The 9,857-nt window shown below is 49.7% G+C and overlaps 1 protein-coding gene across 6 annotated transcripts in view; it reads right to left on the reverse strand.

Annotated features, from left to right (window-relative positions):
• The window catches only part of HERC1 (HECT and RLD domain containing E3 ubiquitin protein ligase family member 1), a 194,301-nt gene extending 189,840 nt beyond the window's left edge, over positions 1 to 4,461 (reverse strand). For all 6 annotated transcript variants that reach the window (XM_077264201.1, XM_077264204.1, XM_077264203.1 and 3 more), the window contains exon 1: positions 4,262 to 4,461. The gene's annotated coding sequence lies outside the window, so the exon portion shown is untranslated. The remainder of the gene's footprint in view (positions 1 to 4,261) is intronic.
• Between the last annotated feature and the right edge of the window lie 5,396 nt (positions 4,462 to 9,857).

Below are 9,857 nucleotides of genomic sequence, written 5' to 3' on the forward strand. Positions count from 1 at the left end.
GGTCTTATGTTGGCCACCTGCAAACAAAGACTGAAGGGACCACCAGTGTCTGCACTGGATCACAGGGATGGTGGACAGCAGAGGTTCAAGAAGCGAGCTGATCATTAGAGGCCACAGCAACAGCACCCTTAATGACCTGCTGATTGTCACACAACATAAGTAGGTATCGTGCACAGTGGAGAAGCCATTATTTGCAGAATATGACGGCATGACAGCTTTCACATGTGTATTCAAGACTAATGCACAAAATTCATTCATTTCTAAACATACGATGCACAAACCAATAAAACGATCCCAACAAAGTGGATCTGTTTCCTGATTTCACTATATAAACTGCATACATTATTATAGATGGCTAATAAGACTCAATGAACAAAACCCCATGTAAAGTTTGAAGATCAGTCTCATCAGGTCTACAAGATCTACGTAATAATATATGTAGTTTGTGCAGTGAAATCTGGTGACAGATCTGCTGTAAGGAGCTTATCAATATAGTAGATGAAATCATATGGCTATATGCCAGCACTAATTGATCGCTATGTATCCAGATCCCTACTGATCCAACTAAGGAGCCCTAGTCCATGTCTCTACAGAACAACATGACCGCGCACTCCGCAAAATACACAAACTGAAGTAATGGAGGACAAGCTGCAGATCCGGCACAGCTCAGGCTGGACTGTGTCTATCACCAGTAGCAAACATCTGGCACAGACTGGCACGACAATTCAGAGTCCGGCTGCCTTCCTTTACATATGTTACATTATTGTAAATCCACACAAGATAATGCAAAAATAATCCTAGTTTTATAATAGAAACATGCGGCCCATCATGTGATGCAGAATCTCGGGGTGACGGTCCAGGCAGCAGGTTGATAACCCGAGTTTAGGTAATTATTAATGAAGAGACCAAGTTCCATCACTTATCACAGTCACTGCTATCACACACATGCTGGCAGAGTGTAATGTCCCACGGGCTGCCCCAACAGGATGGAATAGGACAGGACCCCCGATTAGAGAACACCAGCTGTACCATTATATGATGGAATAGGACAGGACCCCCGATTACAGAACACCGGCTGCACCGCTATATGATGGAATAGGACAGGACCCCCGATTACAGAACACCGGCTGCACCACTATATGATGGAATATGACAGAACCCCCGATTACAGAACATCGGCTGCACCGCTATATGATGGAATAGGACAGGACCCCCGATTACAGAACACCAGCTGTACCATTATATGATGGAATATGACAGGACCCCCGATTACAGAACACCGGCTGCACCGCTATATGATGGAATAGGACAGGACCCCCGATTACAGAACACCAGCTGTACCATTATATGATGGAATATGACAGGACCCCCGATTACAGAACACCGGCTGCACCGCTATATGATGGAATAGGACAGGACCCCCGATTACAGAACACCGGCTGCACCGCTATATGATGGAATAGGACAGGACCCCCGATTACAGAACACCAGCTATACCATTATATGATGGAATATGACAGGACCCCCGATTACAGAACACCAGCTGCACCATTATATGATTGAATAGGACAGGACCCCCGATTACAGAACACCAGCTATACCATTATATGATGGAATATGACAGGACCCCGATTACAGAACACCAGCTGCCCCAACAGGATGGAATAGGACAGGACCCCCGATTACAGAACACCAGCTGTACCATTATATGATGGAATAGGACAGGACCCCGATTACAGAACACCAGCTGCCCCAACAGGATGGACTAGGACAGGACCCCCGATTACAGAACACCAGCTGTACCATTATATGATGGAATAGGACAGGACCCCGATTACAGAACACCAGCTGCCCCAACAGGATGGAATAGGACAGGACCCCCGATTACAGAACACCAGCTGCACCATTATATGATGGAATAGGACAGGACCCCCGATTACAGAACACCAGCCGTACCATTATATGATGGAATAGGACAGGACCCCCGATTACAGAACACCAGCTGTACCATTATATGATGGAATAGGACAGGACCCCGATTACAGAACACCAGCTGCCCCAACAGCATGGAATAGGACAGGACCCTGATTACAGAACACCAGCTGTACCATTATAAGATGTAATAAGACAGGACCCCCGATTACAGAACATCAGCTGTACCATTATATGATGGAATAGGACAGGACCCTGATTACAGAACACCAGCTGTACCATTATATGATGGAATAGGACAGGACCCCACTTACAGAACACCAGCTGTCCATTATATGATGGAATAAGACAGGATCCTCAATTACAGAACACCAGCTGTACCATTATATGCTAGAATCGGTCAGGCTGTATCATTATATAATGTATTCAATAATGGTACAGCCTGTCATTTTATAACATGTAATCGTACAGTCAGTCCTGTCACAGTATATTGTATAATGGTACAGCCTGTCATGTTAGGACAGAGGCCATACCATCGTATGCTATAACATGACAGGCCGTACCGTCGTCTGTAAAAACTCTTTACTGTTTCACTCATTCATGCTCGTCTGGACTACTGTAACTCTCTACTAATCAGTCTCCCTCTTACCAAACTCTCCCCGCTCCAATCTGTCCTGAATGCGGCAGCCAGGATCATATTCCTCACCAACCGTTACACCAATGCCTCTACCTTGTGCCAGTCATTGCACTGGTTACCCATCCACTCCAGAATCCAGTACAAACGTACTACCCTCATCCACAAAGCACTCCATGGCTCAGCACCACCCTACATCTCCTCCCTGGTCTCAGTCTACCACCCTACCCGTGCCCTCCGTTCTGCTAATGACCTGAGGTTAACATCCTCTATAATCAGAACCTCCCACTCCCGTCTCCAAGACTTCTCGCGTGGTGCACCAATTCTTTGGAATGCACTACCCAGGACAATTCGATTAATCCCCACAGTTTTAAGCTTGGCCTAAAAACGCATTTCTTCAGACTGGCCTACCGCCTCGCCATACTTATCTAACTATCCCTGTGTGGCCCATTCAAAATTTTCTTCACAATCAAGGTTCCTCGCATCATGTTCTCACACGCCTTACACATTTAATAGCCTCTGTGTCTGTACTGTTACATATATTGGTTGGTGACCGGTTTATGCAGCTTTACATGAACACCCGAGCCTTACACTATGGCTGGTCCGAACAATGAAAGCAATTGTTTCCATCCACCTCTCGTGTCTGCCCTATTTCCCCATAGATTGTAGCTTGTGAGCAGGGCCCTCATTCCTCCTGTATCTGTGATTTATGTGATTATTGTTATGCTGTAATGTCTGTACTAGTCCCCTCTAAAATGTAAAGTGCAGCAGAATATGTTTGCGCTATAGAAATAAAATTATTATTATTAATAATATTATTATATATGCTATGTGACAGGAAGTACCATTATAAGCTATAACGTGACAGGCCGCACCATTATATGCTATAACGTGACAGGCCACACCATTATATGCTATAACGTGACAGGCCGTACCATTAGATGCTATTACGTGACGGGCCGTACCATTATATGCTATAACGTGACGGGCCGTACCATTATATGCTCTAACGTGACGGGCCGTACCATTATATGCTATAACGTGACGGGCCGTACCATTATATGCTATAACGTGACGGGCCGTACCATTATATGCTAACGTGACAGGCCCTACCATTATATGCTATAACGTTAAAGGCCGTACCATTATATGCTCTAACGTGACAGGCCGTACCATTAGATGCTATTACGTGACGGGCCGTACCATTATATGCTATAACGTGACGGGCCGTACCATTATATGCTATAACGTGACGGGCCGTACCATTATATGCTATAACGTGACAGGCCGTACCATTATATGCTATAACGTGACGGGCCGTACCATTATATGCTATAACGTGACAGGCCGTACCATTATATGCTATAACGTGACGGGCCGTACCATTATATGCTATAACGTGACGGGCCGTACCATTATATGCTATAACGTGACGGGCCGTACCATTATATGCTATAACGTGACGGGCCGTACCATTATCTAACCTGACAGGACACAGCCATGACATGACAGGACCGGGGTCGCCATACATGGAGGTGCACAGCTGTACTGCTGGTGTATAGGAAGCCTCTCTGTATGGAGCAGGACAAGCAGACATTCTCACACGATGTGTCCGGTCACCGGCAGGGGCTGAGCATCTGTCGCCATGTCCCCGGTACCGTTATGTCTCCCCTCCCCCAGCACACACCCTAATACCTGCAGCTCCGTGCACTAGGACCGGTACCGGAGGCGGCTGGCACAGAGGTGTAGCGGGCCGGGGTGTCGTGTACCGGGAGGGCTCAGGCTCCGCGGGACATGATGGATGACAGTGGACCTACAGCTCTGGGATGCTGTCAGGAGACGGCGGAGTCACGGAGGACCGGGCCCACTGTCTGAGCCGCAACGGCTCCACTTGTCAGAAGAAAGGAAAGGGAGGAGACCTGGGAGGAGACCCTGGAACACACCCAGGAAGAGGCGGGCAGTGCTGGGACACGGAGCCGGCCGTACAGGACCGTACAGGGGCTGCAGCCGCCTCTACACGGGTGGGAAATGTGCGGTCCTGTACGGGGACACAGCGAGCTGTGGTGGGGGCGGCACAGGACATGGCTGACAGGAGCGGGACGTGTGACACCGAGTATCTGCTGTTATCGTCTCCACCCATAGCTGGGACCAGACGTGTGTCCTATACCCCAGTATATGCTTCCATAGCGCCCCCTGGAGAGCCGGGACCGTAACGGGAGGGTGCGGACTCCGGTCACCAGGAAACCGACACAAGCCCCCAACTCTGATGGGAAGAGGCAGACATCCTGTGACATTATTTACACCTAACCCCGCCGCTTCCTTATGTGCCCCCACACAGTGTAATGCCACTTTTATAGCCCCCACTGAGTATGACGTCTCTGCATAGTATAATGCACCCACACACAATGCTGCCCCTCCCCAGCACTGTGAGCCCCCACACACAATGCTGCCCCTCCCCAGCACTGTGAGCCCCCCACACACAATGCTGCCCCTCCCCAGCACTGTGAGCCCCCCACACACAATGCTCAGGCTGTGCCTCCCCATCAGTATGATGCCCCCCACTGTGTTTCCCCCATACACAATGCTGCCCCTCCCCAGCACTGTGATGCCCCCTGCACACAATGCTCAGGCTGCCCTTCCCTAGCAGTATGATGCCCCCCACACACAATGCTTCCCCTCCCCATTAGTATGATGCCCCCCTCACACAATGCTCAGGCTTCCCCTCCCCAGCAGTATGATGCCCCCCACACACAATGCTCAGGCTGCCCCTCCCCAGTGCTCCCACTGTGTATCCCCCACAAATTAATCCCCCCAAAAAAGATATATTCCTTACACGTTATCATAACCACTCAGCCTAATGCCCCTATACAGCATAATGCCTCCGAAGTGTGCTTTCATGCCCCAGCAGTGCCCTCAATGCTAGTGATGGGCAGTCCTGCTTATTTTGGTGACCTGGATCATTTGGCTCCACTGGCCATAGAGAGACGACTCTTTTGGATCCCTACTAAACATGCTTTCACCCAGAGATGAACATATATTTATGGTAAATTTACCACCGTGCGATGCGTTCATGCCTCTTGCACTAAGCCTCAGGCAGTGCAGGGGGAACTCATTTTCTGAATGGTGGAGTAGTGAGCTGACGGCTTCCTGCTCCTCCATTATATTCAGCTGCAACCGTGTGTGAAAAACTTAGATACTGCTGAATGGCGCAGCGACGCAGATGGCATAAGCCACACGCTAGCCGACACGGGTTCCTCTTCCTTCCATCATCCAGATCTGACGAAGGTCCCCACCAGGACCGAAAACGTTTAACAATAACAATGGATGCACACTAAACAGAACTTTTTTCTCACACACAACCGCTTCCTGAGTGCCAAGTGTTTTTTGAAACTATAAGTTACGGGCTGGATACCCTACCTGGGCTCCTCATCTCCTTGTATCAAGAGTGCCGTGTATACAGTATTGTTTGTACTGTTAACACTGCTGAAAGCAGGACAGACTCCCTAATCTGTGACTGCCTTGCTGGATACAGGACGGTTGGAAAGCATGTAAAATGAGTCTTAGGCTACTTTCACACTAGCGTCGGTACGGGGCCGTCGCGCTGCGTCGGCCCGACGTACCGACGCATACTGTGCAAAAAATGCCCGACGTGGGCAGCGGAAGCAGTCTTACGATGCTTCCGCCACCCCATTGCAAGGTCCGGGGAGGAGGGGGCGGAGTTTCGGCCACGCATGCGCGGTCGAAAATAGTGGACTCGACGCACAAAAAAAGTTACGTGTAACTTTTTTTGTGGCGGCGGTGCGCCAAAACACGGCGCAACCGTCGCACGACGGTTGCGACGTGTCGCAATGCGTCGCTAATAAAAGTCTATGGAGAAAAAATGCATCCTGCGGGCAACTTTGCAGGATGCGTTTTTTATCCACAACGACGCATTGCGACGTGCAGTGCAGGACGCTAGTGTGAAAGTAGCCATGTGAATGCAGCACAGGCGGCCAAAATTGGAAGTGATGATGTCCCAGAGGCTGCAGCATTCAGGCAACTGGAAATGTCTATCATAAGATCTGTCCCTGATTTTGCACCTTTCACCTGACCTCTGCAGCCAACAACGGGCCTCAGCAGTGAGGTGACTGAAGAACAGGATGCTATGTACAGTGGGTACAGAAAGTATTCAGACCTCTTTAAATTTTTCACTCTTTGTTTAATTGCAGCCATTTGGTAAATTTAAAAAAGTTCATTTTTTTCACATTAATGTACACTCTGCACCCCATCTTGACTGAAAAAAAAACAAATGTAGATATTTTTTAATATTAAAAAAGAAAAACTGAAATATCACATGGTCATAAGTATTCAGACCCTTTGTTCAGACACTCATATTTAAGTCACATGCTGTCCATTTCCTTGTGATCCTCCTTGAGATGGTTCTACTCCTTCATTGGAGTCCAGCTGTGTTTACTTAAACTGATAGGACTTGATTTGGAAAGGCACACACCTGTCTATAGATAAGACTTCACAGTGCATGTCAGTCCAAATGAGATATGCAAATTGCCTCTTCTGAGAAAAAGAGGACATTTGCATATTTAATTTCCCAGAGGAGCATTGCACGGCGAATAAGCCTCCTTACCTTGACAAGCCAGCTGGTATGTCACTCTCCATAAGGAGAAACGTTACCCCTTAGGCCATGTTCACACTTTGCAGTTTTTACCGCGGATCCGCGGCGATTTTGATGCTGCGGGTCCGCAGCAGTTTCCATAGCGTTTACATTAACATGTAAACCCTATGGAAACCGCAAACCACAGTGCACATGCTGCGGGAAAAACCGCGCAGAAACGCAGCTGTTTACAACCCGCAGCATGTCACTTCTTTGTGCAGAATCGCAGCGATTCTGCACCCATAGAAATGCATTGATCCGCTTACTTCCCGCATGGGGCTGTGCCCACGATGCGGGAAGTAAGCGGATAATGTGCGGTTGCTACCCGGGGTGGAGGAGAGGAGACTCTCCTCCAGGCTCTGGGAAGCATAAATAGTGTAAAAAAAAATAATTAAAATGAAAAATGATGCTATACTCACCTCTCAGCGCTGCACGCGGCTGTCCGGTCTCAGGGTTGCTGTGCGAGCAGGACCTGCGGTGACGTCGCGAAGGTCCTTCTCGGCACAGTATCTTTGGAACCGGAGCGCCGCGTGCAGCGCCGAGGAGATCCGGACATCAGAGGGTGAGTATAACCAATTTTTATTATTTTTAACATTACTATTGATGCTGCATATTGCTGCATATGCAGCATCAATAGTATAGGAGTAATCCCGCAGCGGAAATCGCAAAACAAACCGCGATAAATCTGCAGGGATTACCGCAGCGGTTTTGCCCTGCAGATTTATCAATTCCGCTGCGGGAGAACCCGCAGAGCACGCCGCAAAGTGTGCACACAGCCTTAGAGTTCAAATGAGAATCAGGGTCAAAGGAACTTGCCAAGGAGCTCAGAGACAGAATTGTGGGCAGAGATTTGGCCAAGGTTACAACAGAATTTCTGCAGTATTCAAGGTTCCTAAGAGCGCAGTGGCTTCCATAATCCTTAAATGGAATACGTTTGGGACCAACAGAAGTCTTCCTAAACATGGCCGTCCAGCCAAACTGAGCAATCGTGGGAGAAGAGCCTTGGTGAGAGAGGTAAAGAAAAACCCCAAGATCACTGTGGCTGAGCTCCAGAGATGCAGTAGGGAGATGGGAGAAAGTTCCACGAAGTCAACTATCACTGCAACCAGTGGCGGATTATAATTAGGTCAATCTGGGTGGTAGCCCAGGGCCCAGTGGTGTGGGGGGGCCCTGGGCTACCGCTGAGATTGACCTCGGCCGCCATCAGGGCATTACTGCCCTGACTGGCGTATGGGGCACGGTGGGCAGAGGGGGCCTGCATCGGGCCCCATCTCATCTGCTCACCAGGCCCCTACCGGCGCTGCGGCAGTTTAATGCTATTGACGTGCGGGTCTGTGCCCGCACGTCAATAGTTAACAGCCGCCAGCCAATCGGAGGCTGGCAGCTGACGTCAGCCGCAGCACGCACGTCGCCGGCGAGTGCAAACTTCAGCTGCGTGGAGGGAGCTTCGCCACAGGAGCGCGGCCAGGTGAGAAGCTTTTTTTTTAATTGAGAGCAGCGATACGGGGGCCCAGGGCAGAATGCTGGAGACACTGGGAACAGAGATGCTGGACACAGATGAGGGCAGAGATGCTGGAAACAGATGAGGCAGAGATGCTGGACACAGATGGGGGCAGAGATGCTGGACAGATGGGGGCAGAGATGCTGGACAGATTGGGGCAGAGATGCTGGACACAGATTGGGGCAGAGATGCTGGACACAGATGGGGCAGAGATGCTGGACACATGGGGGCAAAGATGCTGGACACTGGGGGCAGAATGCTGGACACACTGGGGACAGAATGCTGGACACACTGGGGGCAGAATGCTAGACACTGGAGGCTGAATGCTGGACACACTGGGGACTGAATGCTGGACACACTGGGGGCAGAATGCTAGACACTGGAGGCTGAATGCTGGACACACTGGGGTCTGAATGCTGGACACAATGGGGGCTGAATGCTGGACACTGGGGGCTGAATACTGGAGACACTGAGGGCAGAAATGCGGGACACTCTGGGGGCAGAAATGCTGGAGACACTGGGGGCTGAATGCTGGCGACACTGAGGGCAGAAATGCTGGAGACACTAGGGGCAGAAATGCTGGAGACCCTGGGGACTGAATGCTGAACACACTTGGGGCAGAATGCTGGAGACACGGGCTGAATGCTGGAGACACTGAGGGCAGAAATGCTGGACACTCTGGGGGCAGAAATGCTGGACACTCTGGGGGCAGAAATGCTGGAGACACTGGGGGCAGAAATGCTGGAGACACCGGGCAGAATGAAGATACGGGGCAGGATTGGAGACACTGGGGGCAGGATTGGAGACAGATCGTGCAGGATCATGGGGCAGGATTGGATCATGGGGCAGGATGGATACGATGGAGACAGATGGGGAGATCATATCAGGCAGAATGGATACTCATGAGGGCAGGATGGGAGAACATATGGCTGAAGCCAGGAATGAGACACACAGGGGCCAGGATGGGGAATATTATTACCATAGGGACTAATTTAGGGATATTATTACTGCAGTGATGTATTTATTTTATTTTTTTAGTATACTGTTTTAAATGAGGGGGCAGGCTTGTTACTGTGTAGAGTGACACTATGTTGCCTCTTTTTCTTCATGTGGTGTAATGTAGAAGTTGGGAAAAATTAAGT

This window comes from Ranitomeya variabilis, chromosome 5, assembly GCF_051348905.1.
Source record: "Ranitomeya variabilis isolate aRanVar5 chromosome 5, aRanVar5.hap1, whole genome shotgun sequence".
NCBI lineage: Eukaryota > Metazoa > Chordata > Amphibia > Anura > Dendrobatidae > Ranitomeya > Ranitomeya variabilis.